This window comes from Rhinoderma darwinii, unplaced genomic scaffold (genome assembly GCF_050947455.1).
Source record: "Rhinoderma darwinii isolate aRhiDar2 unplaced genomic scaffold, aRhiDar2.hap1 Scaffold_463, whole genome shotgun sequence".
NCBI classification, from domain to species: domain Eukaryota; kingdom Metazoa; phylum Chordata; class Amphibia; order Anura; family Rhinodermatidae; genus Rhinoderma; species Rhinoderma darwinii.
This window is the reverse complement of record NW_027464008.1, coordinates 1-21640: the sequence shown is the minus strand read 5'-3', so window position 1 is coordinate 21640 and position 21640 is coordinate 1.

Here is a 21640-nt window from a genome sequence, read left to right as displayed (position 1 = left end):
TCACCACCGCCATCATGTGACTACTGCGCCTGTAACTATTATATTATATTCTATACATCATATATTACAGTAACTCCACATGTAACACGTCATCTCACCACCGCCATCATGTGACTACTGCACCTGTAACTATTATATTATATTATATACATCATATATTACAGTAACTCCACATGTAACACGTCATCTCACCACCACCATCATGTGACTACTGCGCCTGTAACTATTATATTATATTCTATACATCATATATTACAGTAACTCCACATGTAACACGTCATCTCACCACCACCATCATGTGACTACTGCGCCTGTAACTATTATATTATATACATCATATATTACAGTAACTCCACATGTAACACATCATCTCACCACCACCATCATGTGACTACTGCGCCTGTAACTATTATATTCTATACATCATATATTACAGTAACTCCACATGTAACACGTCATCTCACCACCACCATCATGTGACTACTGCACCTGTAACTATTATATTATATTCTATACATCATATATTACAGTAACTCCACATGTAACACGTCATCTCACCACCGCCATCATGTGACTACTGCGCCTGTAACTATTATATTATATTCTATACATCATATATTACAGTAACTCCACATGTAACACGTCATCTCACCACCACCATCATGTGACTACTGCACCTGTAACTATTATATTATATACATCATATATTACAGTAACTCCACATGTAACACGTCATCTCACCACCGCCATCATGTGACTACTGCGCCTGTAACTATTATATTATATACATCATATATTACAGTAACTCCACATGTAACACGTCATCTCACCACCACCATCATGTGACTACTGCACCTGTAACTATTATATTATATTCTATACATCATATATTACAGTAACTCCACATGTAACATGTCATCTCACCACCACCATCATGTGACTACTGCGCCTGTAACTATTATATTATATTCTATACATCATATATTACAGTAACTCCACATGTAACACGTCATCTCACCACCGCCATCATGTGACTACTGCACCTGTAACTATTATATTATATTATATACATCATATATTACAGTAACTCCACATGTAACACGTCATCTCACCACCACCATCATGTGACTACTGCGCCTGTAACTATTATATTATATTCTATACATCATATATTACAGTAACTCCACATGTAACACGTCATCTCACCACCGCCATCATGTGACTACTGCGCCTGTAACTATTATATTATATTCTATACATCATATATTACAGTAACTCCACATGTAACACGTCATCTCACCACCACCATCATGTGACTACTGCGCCTGTAACTATTATATTATATACATCATATATTACAGTAACTCCACATGTAACACGTCATCTCACCACCACCATCATGTGACTACTGCGCCTGTAACTATTATATTATATTATATACATCATATATTACAGTAACTCCACATGTAACACGTCATCTCACCACCACCATCATGTGACTACTGCACCTGTAACTATTATATTATATACATCATATATTACAGTAACTCCACATGTAACACGTCATCTCACCACCACCATCATGTGACTACTGCGCCTGTAACTATCATATATTACAGTAACTCCACATGTAACACGTCATCTCACCACCACCATCATGTGACTACTGCGCCTGTAACTATTATATTATATTCTATACATCATATATTACAGTAACTCCACATGTAACACGTCATCTCACCACCACCATCATGTGACTACTGCGCCTGTAACTATTATATTATATACATCATATATTACAGTAACTCCACATGTAACACATCATCTCACCACCACCATCATGTGACTACTGCGCCTGTAACTATTATATTCTATACATCATATATTACAGTAACTCCACATGTAACACGTCATCTCACCACCACCATCATGTGACTACTGCACCTGTAACTATTATATTATATTCTATACATCATATATTACAGTAACTCCACATGTAACACGTCATCTCACCACCGCCATCATGTGACTACTGCGCCTGTAACTATTATATTATATACATCATATATTACAGTAACTCCACATGTAACACGTCATCTCACCACCGCCATCATGTGACTACTGCGCCTGTAACTATTATATTCTATACATCATATATTACATTAACTCCACATGTAACACGTCATCTCACCACCACCATCATGTGACTACTGCACCTGTAACTATTATATTATATACATCATATATTACAGTAACTCCACATGTAACACGTCATCTCACCACCGCCATCATGTGACTACTGCGCCTGTAACTATTATATTATATACATCATATATTACAGTAACTCCACATGTAACACGTCATCTCACCACCACCATCATGTGACTACTGCACCTGTAACTATTATATTATATTCTATACATCATATATTACAGTAACTCCACATGTAACATGTCATCTCACCACCACCATCATGTGACTACTGCGCCTGTAACTATTATATTATATTCTATACATCATATATTACAGTAACTCCACATGTAACACGTCATCTCACCACCGCCATCATGTGACTACTGCACCTGTAACTATTATATTATATACATCATATATTACAGTAACTCCACATGTAACACGTCATCTCACCACCACCATCATGTGACTACTGCGCCTGTAACTATTATATTATATTCTATACATCATATATTACAGTAACTCCACATGTAACACGTCATCTCACCACCGCCATCATGTGACTACTGCGCCTGTAACTATTATATTATATTCTATACATCATATATTACAGTAACTCCACATGTAACACGTCATCTCACCACCACCATCATGTGACTACTGCGCCTGTAACTATTATATTATATACATCATATATTACAGTAACTCCACATGTAACACGTCATCTCACCACCACCATCATGTGACTACTGCGCCTGTAACTATTATATTATATTATATACATCATATATTACAGTAACGCCACATGTAACACGTCATCTCACCACCACCATCATGTGACTACTGCGCCTGTAACTATTATATTATATACATCATATATTACAGTAACTCCACATGTAACACGTCATCTCACCACCACCATCATGTGACTACTGCACCTGTAACTATTATATACATCATATATTACAGTAACTCCACATGTAACACGTCATCTCACCACCACCATCATGTGACTACTGCGCCTGTAACTATTATATTATATACATCATATATTACAGTAACTCCACATGTAACATGTCATCTCACCACCTCCATCATGTGACTACTGCTCCTGTAACTATTATATTATATTCTATACATCATATATTACAGTAACTCCACATGTAACACGTCATCTCACCACCGCCATCATGTGACTACTGCACCTGTAACTATTATATTATATTCTATACATCATATATTACAGTAACTCCACATGTAACACGTCATCTCACCACCATCATCATGTGACTACTGCACCTGTAACTATTATATTCTATACATCATATATTACAGTAACTCCACATGTAACACGTCATCTCACCACCACCATCATGTGACTACTGCACCTGTAACTATTATATTCTATACATCATATATTACAGTAACTCCACATGTAACACGTCATCTCACCACCGCCATCATGTGACTACTGCGCCTGTAACTATTATATTATATACATCATATATTACAGTAACTCCACATGTAACATGTCATCTCACCACCTCCATCATGTGACTACTGCTCCTGTAACTATTATATTATATTCTATACATCATATATTACAGTAACTCCACATGTAACACGTCATCTCACCACCGCCATCATGTGACTACTGCACCTGTAACTATTATATTCTATACATCATATATTACAGTAACTCCACATGTAACACGTCATCTCACCACCGCCATCATGTGACTACTGCGCCTGTAACTATTATATTCTATACATCATATATTACAGTAACTCCACATGTAACACGTCATCTCACCACCACCATCATGTGACTACTGCACCTGTAACTATTATATTATATACTATACATCATATATTACAGTAACTCCACATGTAACACGTCATCTCACCACCGCCATCATGTGACTACTGCGCCTGTAACTATTATATTATATACATCATATATTACAGTAACTCCACATGTAACACGTCATCTCACCACCACCATCATGTGACTACTGCGCCTGTAACTATTATATTATATTCTATACATCAAATATTACAGTAACTCCAGATGTAACACGTCATCTCACCACCACCATCATGTGACTACTGCGCCTGTAACTATTATATTATATTCTATAAATCATATATTACAGTAACTCCACATGTAACACGTCATCTCACCACCGCCATCATGTGACTACTGCGCCTGTAACTATTATATTATATTCTATACATCAAATATTACAGTAACTCCACATGTAACACGTCATCTCACCACCGCCATCATGTGACTACTGCGCCTGTAACTATTATATTATATTCTATACATCATATATTACAGTAACTCCACATGTAACACATCATCTCACCACCGCCATCATGTGACTACTGCGCCTGTAACTATTATATTCTATACATCATATATTACAGTAACTCCACATGTAACATGTCATCTCACCACCGCCATCATGTGACTACTGCGCCTGTAACTATATTATATTATATACATCATATATTACAGTAACTCCACATGTAACACGTCATCTCACCACCACCATCATGTGACTACTGCGCCTGTAACTATTATATTATAATCTATACATCATATATTACAGTAACTCCACATGTAACACGTCATCTCACCACCACCATCATGTGACTACTGCGCCTGTAACTATTATATTATATACATCATATATTACAGTAACTCCACATGTAACACGTCATCTCACCACCACCATCATGTGACTACTGCGCCTGTAACTATATTATATTCTATACATCATATATTACAGTAACTCCACATGTAACACGTCATCTCACCACCGCCATCATGTGACTACTGCGCCTGTAACTATTATATTATATTCTATACATCATATATTACAGTAACTCCACATGTAACACGTCATCTCACCACCTCCATCATGTGACTACTGCACCTGTAACTATTATATTCTATACATCATATATTACAGTAACTCCACATGTAACACGTCATCTCACCACCGCCATCATGTGACTACTGCACCTGTAACTATTATATTCTATACATCATATATTACAGTAACTCCACATGTAACATGTCATCTCACCACCACCATCATGTGACTACTGCGCCTGTAACTATTATATTATATACATCATATATTACAGTAACTCCACATGTAACACGTCATCTCACCACCGCCATCATGTGACTACTGCGCCTGTAACTATTATATTATATACATCATATATTACAGTAACTCCACATGTAACACGTCATCTCACCACCACCATCATGTGACTACTGCGCCTGTAACTATTATATTATATACATCATATATTACAGTAACTCCACATGTAACACGTCATCTCACCACCGCCATCATGTGACTACTGCGCCTGTAACTATTATATTATATTCTATACATCATATATTACAGTAACTCCACATGTAACACGTCATCTCACCACCGCCATCATGTGACTACTGCGCCTGTAACTATTATATTATATTCTATACATCATATATTACAGTAACTCCACATGTAACACATCATCTCACCACCACCATCATGTGACTACTGCTCCTGTAACTATTATATTATATACATCATATATTACAGTAACTCCACATGTAACACGTCATCTCACCACCGCCATCATGTGACTACTGCGCCTGTAACTATTATATTATATTCTATACATCATATATTACAGTAACTCCACATGTAACATGTCATCTCACCACCGCCATCATGTGACTACTGCGCCAGTAACTATTATATTAATCATATATTACAGTAACTCCACATGTAACACGTCATCTCACCACCACCATCATGTGACTACTGCGCCTGTAACTATTATATTATATTCTATACATCATATATTACAGTAACTCCACATGTAACATGTCATCTCACCACCGCCATCATGTGACTACTGCACCTGTAACTATTATATTATATACATCATATATTACAGTAACTCCACATGTAACACGTCATCTCACCACCGCCATCATGTGACTACTGCGCCTGTAACTATTATATTATATTCTATACATCATATATTACAGTAACTCCACATGTAACATGTCATCTCACCACCGCCATCATGTGACTACTGCGCCAGTAACTATTATATTAATCATATATTACAGTAACTCCACATGTAACACGTCATCTCACCACCACCATCATGTGACTACTGCGCCTGTAACTATTATATTATATTCTATACATCATATATTACAGTAACTCCACATGTAACACGTCATCTCTCCACCGCCATCATGTGACTACTGCGCCTGTAACTATTATATTATATTCTATACATCATATATTACAGTAACTCCACATGTAACACGTCATCTCACCACCGCCATCATGTGACTACTGCACCTGTAACTATTATATTCTATACATCATATATTACAGTAACTCCACATGTAACATGTCATCTCACCACCGCCTTCATGTGACTACTGCGCCTGTAACGATTATATTATATTATATACATCATATATTACAGTAACTCCACATGTAACACGTCATCAAACCACCACCATCATGTGACTACTGCACCTGTAACTATTATATTATATTCTATACATCATATATTACAGTAACTCCACATGTAACACGTCATCTCACCACCACCATCATGTGACTACTGCGCCTGTAACTATTATATTATATTATATACATCATATATTACAGTAACTCCACATGTAACACGTCATCTCACCACCGCCATCATGTGACTACTGCGCCTGTAACTATTATATTATATTCTATACATCATATATTACAGTAACTCCACATGTAACACGTCATCTCACCACCGCCATCATGTGACTACTGCACCTGTAACTATTATAGTCTATACATCATATATTACAGTAACTCCACATGTAACACGTCATCTCACCACCACCATCATGTGACTACTGCACCTGTAACTATTATATTCTATACATCATATATTACAGTAACTCCACATGTAACACGTCATCTCACCACCGCCATCATGTGACTACTGCGCCTGTAACTATTATATTATATTCTATACATCATATATTACAGTAACTCCACATGTAACATGTCATCTCACCACCGCCATCATGTGACTACTGCACCTGTAACTATTATATTATATTCTATACATCATATATTACAGTAACTCCACATGTAACACGTCATCTCACCACCACCATCATGTGACTACTGCGCCTGTAACTATTATATTATATACATCATATATTACAGTAACTCCACATGTAACACGTCATCTCACCACCGCCATCATGTGACTACTGCGCCTGTAACTATTATATTATATTCTATACATCATATATTACAGTAACTCCACATGTAACACGTCATCTCACCACCGCCATCATGTGACTACTGCGCCTGTAACGATTATATTATATTCTATACATCATATATTACAGTAACTCCACATGTAACACGTCATCTCACCACCGCCATCATGTGACAACTGCGCCTGTAACTATTATATTATATACATCATATATTACAGTAACTCCACATGTAACACGTCATCTCACCACCACCATCATGTGACTACTGCACCTGTAACTATTATATTATATTATATACATCATATATTACAGTAACTCCACATGTAACACGTCATCTCATCACCGCCATCATGTGACTACTGCGCCTGTAACTATTATATTCTATACATCATATATTACAGTAACTCCACATGTAACACGTCATCTCACCACCACCATCATGTGACTACTGCACCTGTAACTATATTATATACATCATATATTACAGTAACTCCACATGTAACACGTCATCTCACCACCGCCATCATGTGACTACTGCGCCTGTAACTATTATATTATATTCTATACATCATATATTACAGTAACTCCACATGTAACATGTCATCTCACCACCACCATGATGTGACTACTGCACCTGTAACTATTATATTATATTCTATACATCATATATTACAGTAACTCCACATGTAACACGTCATCTCACCACCGCCATCATGTGACTACTGCGCCTGTAACTATTATATTCTATACATCATATATTACAGTAACTCCACATGTAACACGTCATCTCACCACCGCCATCATGTGACTACTGCGCCTGTAACTATTATATTCTATACATCATATATTACAGTAACTCCACATGTAACACATCATCTCACCACCGCCATCATGTGACTACTGCACCTGTAACTATTATATTCTATACATCATATATTACAGTAACTCCACATGTAACACGTCATCTCACCACCACCATCATGTGACTACTGCGCCTGTAACTATTATATTATATTCTATACATCATATATTACAGTAACTCCACATGTAACATGTCATCTCACCACCGCCATCATGTGACTACTGCACCTGTAACTATTATATTATATTCAATACATCATATATTACAGTAACTCCACATGTAACACGTCATCTCACCACCACCATCATGTGACTACTGCACCTGTAACTATTATATTATATACATCATATATTACAGTAACTCCACATGTAACACGTCATCTCACCACCATCATCATGTGACTACTGCGCCTGTAACTATTATATTATATTCTATACATCATATATTACAGTAACTCCACATGTAACACGTCATCTCACCACCACCATCATGTGACTACTGCGCCTGTAACTATTATATTATATTCTATACATCATATATTACAGTAACTCCACATGTAACACGTCATCTCACCACCGCCATCATGTGACTACTGCGCCTGTAACTATTATATTATATTCTATACATCATATATTACAGTAACTCCACATGTAACACGTCATCTCACCACCGCCATCATGTGACTACTGCGCCTGTAACTATTATATTATATTCTATACATCATATATTACAGTAACTCCACATGTAACACGTCATCTCACCACCGCCATCATGTGACTACTGCGCCTGTAACTATTATATTATATTATATACATCATATATTACAGTAACTCCACATGTAACACATCATCTCACCACCGCCATCATGTGACTACTGCACCTGTAACTATTATATTCTATACATCATATATTACAGTAACTCCACATGTAACACGTCATCTCACCACCGCCATCATGTGACTACTGCGCCTGTAACTATTATATTATATTCTATACATCATATATTACAGTAACTCCACATGTAACATGTCATCTCACCACCGCCATCATGTGACTACTGCGCCTGTAACTATTATATTATATACATCATATATTACAGTAACTCCACATGTAACACGTCATCTCACCACCGCCATCATGTGACTACTGCGCCTGTAACTATTATATTATATTCTATACATCATATATTACAGTAACTCCACATGTAACACGTCATCTCACCACCGCCATCATGTGACTACTGCGCCTGTAACTATTATATTATATTATATACATTATATATTACAGTAACTCCACATGTAACACGTCATCTCACCACCGCCATCATGTGACTACTGCACCTGTAACTATTATATTATATTATATACATCATATATTACAGTAACTCCACATGTAACACGTCATCTCACCACCGCCATCATGTGACTACTGCACCTGTAACTATTATATTATATACATCATATATTACAGTAACTCCACATGTAACACGTCATCTCACCACCGCCATCATGTGACTACTGCGCCTGTAACTATTATATTATATACATCATATATTACAGTAACTCCACATGTAACACGTCATCTCACCACCGCCATCATGTGACTACTGCTCCTGTAACTATTATATTATATACATCATATATTACAGTAACTCCACATGTAACACGTCATCTCACCACCGCCATCATGTGACTACTGCACCTGTAACTATTATATTATATTCTATACATCATATATTACAGTAACTCCACATGTAACATGTCATCTCACCACCTCCATCATGTGACTACTGCGCCTGTAACTATTATATTATATTCTATACATCATATATTACAGTAACTCCACATGTAACACGTCATCTCACCACCACCATCATGTGACTACTGCGCCTGTAACTATTATATTCTATACATCATATATTACAGTAACTCCACATGTAAGACGTCATCTCACCACCACCATCATGTGACTACTGCGCCTGTAACTATTATATTATATTCTATACATCATATATTACAGTAACTCCACATGTAACACGTCATCTCACCACCACCATCATGTGACTACTGCACCTGTAACTATTATATTATATTCTATACATCATATATTACAGTAACTCCACATGTAACACGTCATCTCACCACCGCCATCATGTGACTACTGCACCTGTAACTATTATATTATATACATCATATATTACAGTAACTCCACATGTAACACGTCATCTCACCACCATCATCATGTGACTACTGCGCCTGTAACTATTATATTATATTCTATACATCATATATTACAGTAACTCCACATGTAACACGTCATCTCACCACCACCATCATGTGACTACTGCACCTGTAACTATTATATTATATACATCATATATTACAGTAACTCCACATGTAACACGTCATCTCACCACCGCCATCATGTGACTACTGCGCCTGTAACTATTATATTCTATACATCATATATTACAGTAACTCCACATGTAACACATCATCTCACCACCGCCATCATGTGACTACTGCGCCTGTAACTATTATATTATATTCTATACATCATATATTACAGTAACTCCACATGTAACACGTCATCTCACCACCACCATCATGTGACTACTGCACCTGTAACTATTATATTATATTCTATACATCATATATTACAGTAACTCCACATGTAACACGTCATCTCACCACCACCATCATGTGACTACTGCACCTGTAACTATTATATTCTATACATCATATATTACAGTAACTCCACATGTAACACGTCATCTCACCACCACCATCATGTGACTACTGCACCTGTAACTATATTATATTATATACATCATATATTACAGTAACTCCACATGTAACACGTCATCTCACCACCACCATCATGTGACTACTGCGCCTGTAACTATTATATTATATTCTATACATCATATATTACAGTAACTCCACATGTAACACGTCATCTCACCACCACCATCATGTGACTACTGCACCTGTAACTATTATATTATATACATCATATATTACAGTAACTCCACATGTAACACATCATCTCACCACCGCCATCATGTGACTACTGCGCCTGTAACTATTATATTATATTCTATACATCATATATTACAGTAACTCCACATGTAACACGTCATCTCACCACCGCCATCATGTGACTACTGCACCTGTAACTATTATATTATATTATATACATCATATATTACAGTAACTCCACATGTAACACGTCATCTCACCACCACCATCATGTGACTACTGCGCCTGTAACTATTATATTATATTCTATACATCATATATTACAGTAACTCCACATGTAACACGTCATCTCACCACCACCATCATGTGACTACTGCGCCTGTAACTATTATATTATATACATCATATATTACAGTAACTCCACATGTAACACATCATCTCACCACCACCATCATGTGACTACTGCGCCTGTAACTATTATATTCTATACATCATATATTACAGTAACTCCACATGTAACACGTCATCTCACCACCACCATCATGTGACTACTGCACCTGTAACCATTATATTATATTCTATACATCATATATTACAGTAACTCCACATGTAACACGTCATCTCACCACCGCCATCATGTGACTACTGCGCCTGTAACTATTATATTATATACATCATATATTACAGTAACTCCACATGTAACACGTCATCTCACCACCGCCATCATGTGACTACTGCGCCTGTAACTATTATATTATATTCTATACATCATATATTACAGTAACTCCACATGTAACACGTCATCTCACCACCACCATCATGTGACTACTGCACCTGTAACTATTATATTATATACATCATATATTACAGTAACTCCACATGTAACACGTCATCTCACCACCGCCATCATGTGACTACTGCGCCTGTAACTATTATATTATATACATCATATATTACAGTAACTCCACATGTAACACGTCATCTCACCACCACCATCATGTGACTACTGCACCTGTAACTATTATATTATATTCTATACATCATATATTACAGTAACTCCACATGTAACATGTCATCTCACCACCACCATCATGTGACTACTGCGCCTGTAACTATTATATTATATTCTATACATCATATATTACAGTAACTCCACATGTAACACGTCATCTCACCACCGCCATCATGTGACTACTGCGCCTGTAACTATTATATTATATTCTATACATCATATATTACAGTAACTCCACATGTAACATGTCATCTCACCACCACCATCATGTGACTACTGCGCCTGTAACTATTATATTATATTCTATACATCATATATTACAGTAACTCCACATGTAACACGTCATCTCACCACCGCCATCATGTGACTACTGCGCCTGTAACTATTATATTATATTCTATACATCATATATTACAGTAACTCCACATGTAACACGTCATCTCACCACCACCATCATGTGACTACTGCACCTGTAACTATTATATTATATTCTATACATCATATATTACAGTAACTCCACATGTAACACGTCATCTCACCACCGCCATCATGTGACTACTGCACCTGTAACTATTATATTATATACATCATATATTACAGTAACTCCACATGTAACACGTCATCTCACCACCACCATCATGTGACTACTGCGCCTGTAACTATTATATTATATTCTATACATCATATATTACAGTAACTCCACATGTAACACGTCATCTCACCACCGCCATCATGTGACTACTGCGCCTGTAACTATTATATTATATTCTATACATCATATATTACAGTAACTCCACATGTAACACGTCATCTCACCACCACCATCATGTGACTACTGCGCCTGTAACTATTATATTATATACATCATATATTACAGTAACTCCACATGTAACACGTCATCTCACCACCACCATCATGTGACTACTGCGCCTGTAACTATTATATTATATTATATACATCATATATTACAGTAACTCCACATGTAACACGTCATCTCACCACCACCATCATGTGACTACTGCACCTGTAACTATTATATTCTATACATCATATATTACAGTAACTCCACATGTAACACGTCATCTCACCACCACCATCATGTGACTACTGCGCCTGTAACTATTATATTATATACATCATATATTACAGTAACTCCACATGTAACACATCATCTCACCACCACCATCATGTGACTACTGCACCTGTAACTATTATATTATATACATCATATATTACAGTAACTCCACATGTAACACGTCATCTCACCACCGCCATCATGTGACTACTGCACCTGTAACTATTATATTCTATACATCATATATTACAGTAACTCCACATGTAACACATCATCTCACCACCTCCATCATGTGACTACTGCGCCTGTAACTATTATATTATATACATCATATATTACAGTAACTCCACATGTAACACGTCATCTCACCACCACCATCATGTGACTACTGCGCCTGTAACTATTATATTATATACATCATATATTACAGTAACTCCACATGTAACACGTCATCTCACCACCACCATCATGTGACTACTGCACCTGTAACTATTATATTATATTCTATACATCATATATTACAGTAACTCCACATGTAACACGTCATCTCACCACCACCATCATGTGACTACTGCGCCTGTAACTATTATATTATATTCTATACATCATATATTACAGTAACTCCACATGTAACACGTCATCTCACCACCGCCATCATGTGACTACTGCACCTGTAACTATTATATTATATTATATACATCATATATTACAGTAACTCCACATGTAACACGTCATCTCACCACCACCATCATGTGACTACTGCGCCTGTAACTATTATATTATATTCTATACATCATATATTACAGTAACTCCACATGTAACACGTCATCTCACCACCGCCATCATGTGACTACTGCACCTGTAACTATTATATTATATTATATACATCATATATTACAGTAACTCCACATGTAACACGTCATCTCACCACCACCATCATGTGACTACTGCGCCTGTAACTATTATATTATATTCTATACATCATATATTACAGTAACTCCACATGTAACACGTCATCTCACCACCACCATCATGTGACTACTGCACCTGTAACTATTATATTATATACATCATATATTACAGTAACTCCACATGTAACACGTCATCTCACCACCACCATCATGTGACTACTGCGCCTGTAACTATTATATTATATTCTATACATCATATATTACAGTAACTCCACATGTAACACGTCATCTCACCACCACCATCATGTGACTACTGCGCCTGTAACTATTATATTATATACATCATATATTACAGTAACTCCACATGTAACACGTCATCTCACCACCACCATCATGTGACTACTGCGCCTGTAACTATTATATTATATTATATACATCATATATTACAGTAACTCCACATGTAACACGTCATCTCACCACCACCATCATGTGACTACTGCGCCTGTAACTATTATATTATATACATCATATATTACAGTAACTCCACATGTAACACGTCATCTCACCACCACCATCATGTGACTACTGCACCTGTAACTATTATATACATCATATATTACAGTAACTCCACATGTAACACGTCATCTCACCACCACCATCATGTGACTACTGCGCCTGTAACTATTATATTATATTATATACATCATATATTACAGTAACTCCACATGTAACACGTCATCTCACCACCACCATCATGTGACTACTGCACCTGTAACTATTATATTCTATACATCATATATTACAGTAACTCCACATGTAACACGTCATCTCACCACCGCCATCATGTGACTACTGTGCCTGTAACTATTATATTCTATACATCATATATTACAGTAACTCCACATGTAACACGTCATCTCACCACCGCCATCATGTGACTACTGCGCCTGTAACTATTATATTATATACATCATATATTACAGTAACTCCACATGTAACATGTCATCTCACCACCGCCATCATGTGACTACTGCACCTGTAACTATATTATATTCTATACATCATATATTACAGTAACTCCACATGTAACACGTCATCTCACCACCGCCATCATGTGACTACTGCGCCTGTAACTATTATATTCTATACATCATATATTACAGTAACTCCACATGTAACACGTCATCTCACCACCGCCATCATGTGACTACTGCACCTGTAACTATTATATTATATACATCATATATTACAGTAACTCCACATGTAACACGTCATCTCACCACCGCCATCATGTGACTACTGCGCCTGTAACTATTATATTATATTCTATACATCATATATTACAGTAACTCCACATGTAACATGTCATCTCACCACCGCCATCATGTGACTACTGCCCCTGTAACTATTATATTATATTCTATACATCATATATTACAGTAACTCCACATGTAACATGTCATCTCACCACCGCCATCATGTGACTACTGCGCCTGTAACTATTATATTATATTCTATACATCATATATTACAGTAACTCCACATGTAACACGTCATCTCACCACCACCATCATGTGACTACTGCGCCTGTAACTATTATATTCTATACATCATATATTACAGTAACTCCACATGTAACACGTCATCTCACCACCGCCATCATGTGACTACTGCACCTGTAACTATTATATTATATACATCATATATTACAGTAACTCCACATGGAACACGTCATCTCACCACCGCCATCATGTGACTACTGCACCTGTAACTATTATATTATATACATCATATATTACAGTAACTCCACATGTAACACGTCATCTCACCACCGCCATCATGTGACTACTGCGCCTGTAACTATTATATTATATTCTATACATCATATATTACAGTAACTCCACATGTAACACGTCATCTCACCACCACCATCATGTGACTACTGCGCCTGTAACTATTATATTATATTCTATACATCATATATTACAGTAACTCCACATGTAACACGTCATCTCACCACCGCCATCATGTGACTACTGCGCCTGTAACTATTATATTATATTCTATACATCATATATTACAGTAACTCCACATGTAACACGTCATCTCACCACCGCCATCATGTGACTACTGCGCCTGTAACTATTATATTATATTCTATACATCATATATTACAGTAACTCCACATGTAACACGTCATCTCACCACCACCATCATGTGACTACTGCGCCTGTAACTATTATATTATATTCTATACATCATATATTACAGTAACTCCACATGTAACACGTCATCTCACCACCGCCATCATGTGACTACTGCGCCTGTAACTATTATATTCTATACATCATATATTACAGTAACTCCACATGTAACACGTCATCTCACCACCTCATCATGTGACTACTGCGCCTGTAACTATTATATACATCATATATTACAGTAACTCCACATGTAACACGTCATCTCACCACCACCATCATGTGACTACTGCACCTGTAACTATTATATTATATTCTATACATCATATATTACAGTAACTCCACATGTAACACGTCATCTCACCACCGCCATCATGTGACTACTGCACCTGTAACTATTATATTCTATACATCATATATTACAGTAACTCCACATGTAACACGTCATCTCACCACCACCATCATGTGACTACTGCGCCTGTAACTATTATATTATATTCTATACATCATATATTACAGTAACTCCACATGTAACACGTCATCTCACCACCGCCATCATGTGACTACTGCGCCTGTAACTATTATATTATATACATCATATATTACAGTAACTCCACATGTAACACGTCATCTCACCACCACCATCATGTGACTACTGCGCCTGTAACTATTATATTATATTCTATACATCATATATTACAGTAACTCCACATGTAACACGTCATCTCACCACCGCCATCATGTGACTACTGCACCTGTAACTATTATATTATATTATATACATCATATATTACAGTAACTCCACATGTAACATGTCATCTCACCACCACCATCATGTGACTACTGCGCCTGTAACTATTATATTATATTCTATACATCATATATTACAGTAACTCCACATGTAACACGTCATCTCACCACCTCCATCATGTGACTACTGCGCCTGTAACTATTATATTATATTCTATACATCATATATTACAGTAACTCCACATGTAACACGTCATCTCACCACCGCCATCATGTGACTACTGCGCCTGTAACTATTATATTATATTCTATACATCATATATTACAGTAACTCCACATGTAACACGTCATCTCACCACCACCATCATGTGACTACTGCACCTGTAACTATTATATTATATTCTATACATCATATATTACAGTAACTCCACATGTAACACGTCATCTCACCACCGCCATCATGTGACTACTGCGCCTGTAACTATTATATTCTATACATCATATATTACAGTAACTCCACATGTAACATGTCATCTCACCACCACCATCATGTGACTACTGCGCCTGTAACGATTATATTATATTCTATACATCATATATTACAGTAACTCCACATGTAACACGTCATCTCACCACCGCCATCATGTGACTACTGCGCCTGTAACTATTATATTATATTCTATACATCATATATTACAGTAACTCCACATGTAACACGTCATCTCACCACCGCCATCATGTGACAACTGCGCCTGTAACTATTATATTCTATACATCATATATTACAGTAACTCCACATGTAACACGTCATCTCACCACCGCCATCATGTGACTACTGCACCTGTAACTATTATATTCTATACATCATATATTACAGTAACTCCACATGTAACACGTCATCTCACCACCACCATCATGTGACTACTGCACCTGTAACTATTATATTATATTCTATACATCATATATTACAGTAACTCCACATGTAACATGTCATCTCACCACCACCATCATGTGACTACTGCGCCTGTAACTATTATATTATATTCTATACATCATATATTACAGTAACTCCACATGTAACACGTCATCTCACCACCGCCATCATGTGACTACTGCGCCTGTAACTATTATATTATATTCTATACATCATATATTACAGTAACTCCACATGTAACACGTCATCTCACCACCACCATCATGTGACTACTGCACCTGTAACTATTATATTCTATACATCATATATTACAGTAACTCCACATGTAACACGTCATCTCACCACCGCCATCATGTGACTACTGCACCTGTAACTATTATATTATATACATCATATATTACAGTAACTCCACATGTAACACGTCATCTCACCACCGCCATCATGTGACTACTGCACCTGTAACTATTATATTATATTCTATACATCATATATTACAGTAACTCCACATGTAACACGTCATCTCACCACCACCATCATGTGACTACTGCACCTGTAACTATTATATTCTATACATCATATATTACAGTAACTCCACATGTAACACGTCATCTCACCACCACCATCATGTGACTACTGCGCCTGTAACCATTATATTCTATACATCATATATTACAGTAACTCCACATGTAACACGTCATCTCACCACCACCATCATGTGACTACTGCGCCTGTAACTATTATATTATATACATCATATATTACAGTAACTCCACATGTAACACGTCATCTCACCACCACCATCATGTGACTACTGCGCCTGTAACCATTATATTCTATACATCATATATTACAGTAACTCCACATGTAACACGTCATCTCACCACCACCATCATGTGACTACTGCGCCTGTAACTATTATATTATATACATCATATATTACAGTAACTCCACATGTAACACGTCATCTCACCACCGCCATCATGTGACTACTGCACCTGTAACTATTATATTATATTCTATACATCATATATTACAGTAACTCCACATGTAACACGTCATCTCACCACCGCCATCATGTGACTACTGCACCTGTAACTATTATATTATATTCTATACATCATATATTACAGTAACTCCACATGTAACACGTCATCTCACCACCACCATCATGTGACTACTGCGCCTGTAACTATTATATTCTATACATCATATATTACAGTAACTCCACATGTAACACGTCATCTCACCACCACCATCATGTGACTACTGCGCCTGTAACTATTATATTATATACTATACATCATATATTACAGTAACTCCACATGTAACACGTCATCTCACCACCGCCATCATGTGACTACTGCGTCTGTAACTATTATATTCTATACATCATATATTACAGTAACTCCACATGTAACACGTCATCTCACCACCTCCATCATGTGACTACTGCACCTGTAACTATTATATTATATTCTATACATCATATATTACAGTAACTCCACATGTAACACGTCATCTCACCACCGCCATCATGTGACTACTGCACCTGTAACTATTATATTATATTCTATACATCATATATTACAGTAACTCCACATGTAACACGTCATCTCACCACCACCATCATGTGACTACTGCGCCTGTAACTATTATATTATATTCTATACATCATATATTACAGTAACTCCATAACATCTCACCACCGCCATCATGTGACTACTGCGCCTGTAACTATTATATTCTATACATCATATATTACAGTAACTCCACATGTAACACGTCATCTCACCACCACCATCATGTGACTACTGCGCCTGTAACTATTATATTATATACATCATATATTACAGTAACTCCACATGTAACACGTCATCTCACCACCGCCATCATGTGACTACTGCGCCTGTAACTATTATATTATATTCTATACATCATATATTACAGTAACTCCACATGTAACACGTCATCTCACCACCGCCATCATGTGACTACTGCGCCTGTAACTATTATATTATATTCTATACATCATATATTACAGTAACTCCACATGTAACACGTCATCTCACCACCACCATCATGTGACTACTGCGCCTGTAACTATTATATTATATTCTATACATCATATATTACAGTAACTCCACATGTAACACGTCATCTCACCACCGCCATGATGTGACTACTGCGCCTGTAACTATTATATTATATTCTATACATCATATATTACAGTAACTCCACATGTAACACGTCATCTCACCACCGCCATCATGTGACTACTGCGCCTGTAACTATTATATTATATACATCATATATTACAGTAACTCCACATGTAACACGTCATCTCACCACCACCATCATGTGACTACTGCGCCTGTAACTATTATATTATATACATCATATATTACAGTAACTCCACATGTAACACGTCATCTCACCACCGCCATCATGTGACTACTGCGCCTGTAACTATTATATTATATTCTATACATCATATATTACAGTAACTCCACATGTAACACGTCATCTCACCACCTCCATCATGTGACTACTGCTCCTGTAACTATTATATTATATTCTATACATCATATATTACAGTAACTCCACATGTAACACGTCATCTCACCACCTCCATCATGTGACTACTGCTCCTGTAACTATTATATTATATTCTATACATCATATATTACAGTAACTCCACATGTAACACGTCATCTCACCACCACCATCATGTGACTACTGCGCCTGTAACTATTATATTCTATACATCATATATTACAGTAACTCCACATGTAACACGTCATCTCACCACCACCATCATGTGACTACTGCACCTGTAACTATTATATTATATTCTATACATCATATATTACAGTAACTCCACATGTAACACGTCATCTCACCACCGCCATCATGTGACTACTGCGCCTGTAACTATTATATTATATTCTATACATCATATATTACAGTAACTCCACATGTAACACGTCATCTCACCACCGCCATCATGTGACTACTGCGCCTGTAACTATTATATTATATTCTATACATCATATATTACAGTAACTCCACATGTAACACGTCATCTCACCACCACCATCATGTGACTACTGCGCCTGTAACTATTATATTATATTCTATACATCATATATTACAGTAACTCCACATGTAACACGTCATCTCACCACCACCATCATGTGACTACTGCACCTGTAACTATTATATTATATTATATACATCATATATTACAGTAACTCCACATGTAACACGTCATCTCACCACCGCCATCATGTGACTACTGCGCCTGTAACTATTATATTATATACATCATATATTACAGTAACTCCACATGTAACATGTCATCTCACCACCACCATCATGTGACTACTGCACCTGTAACTATA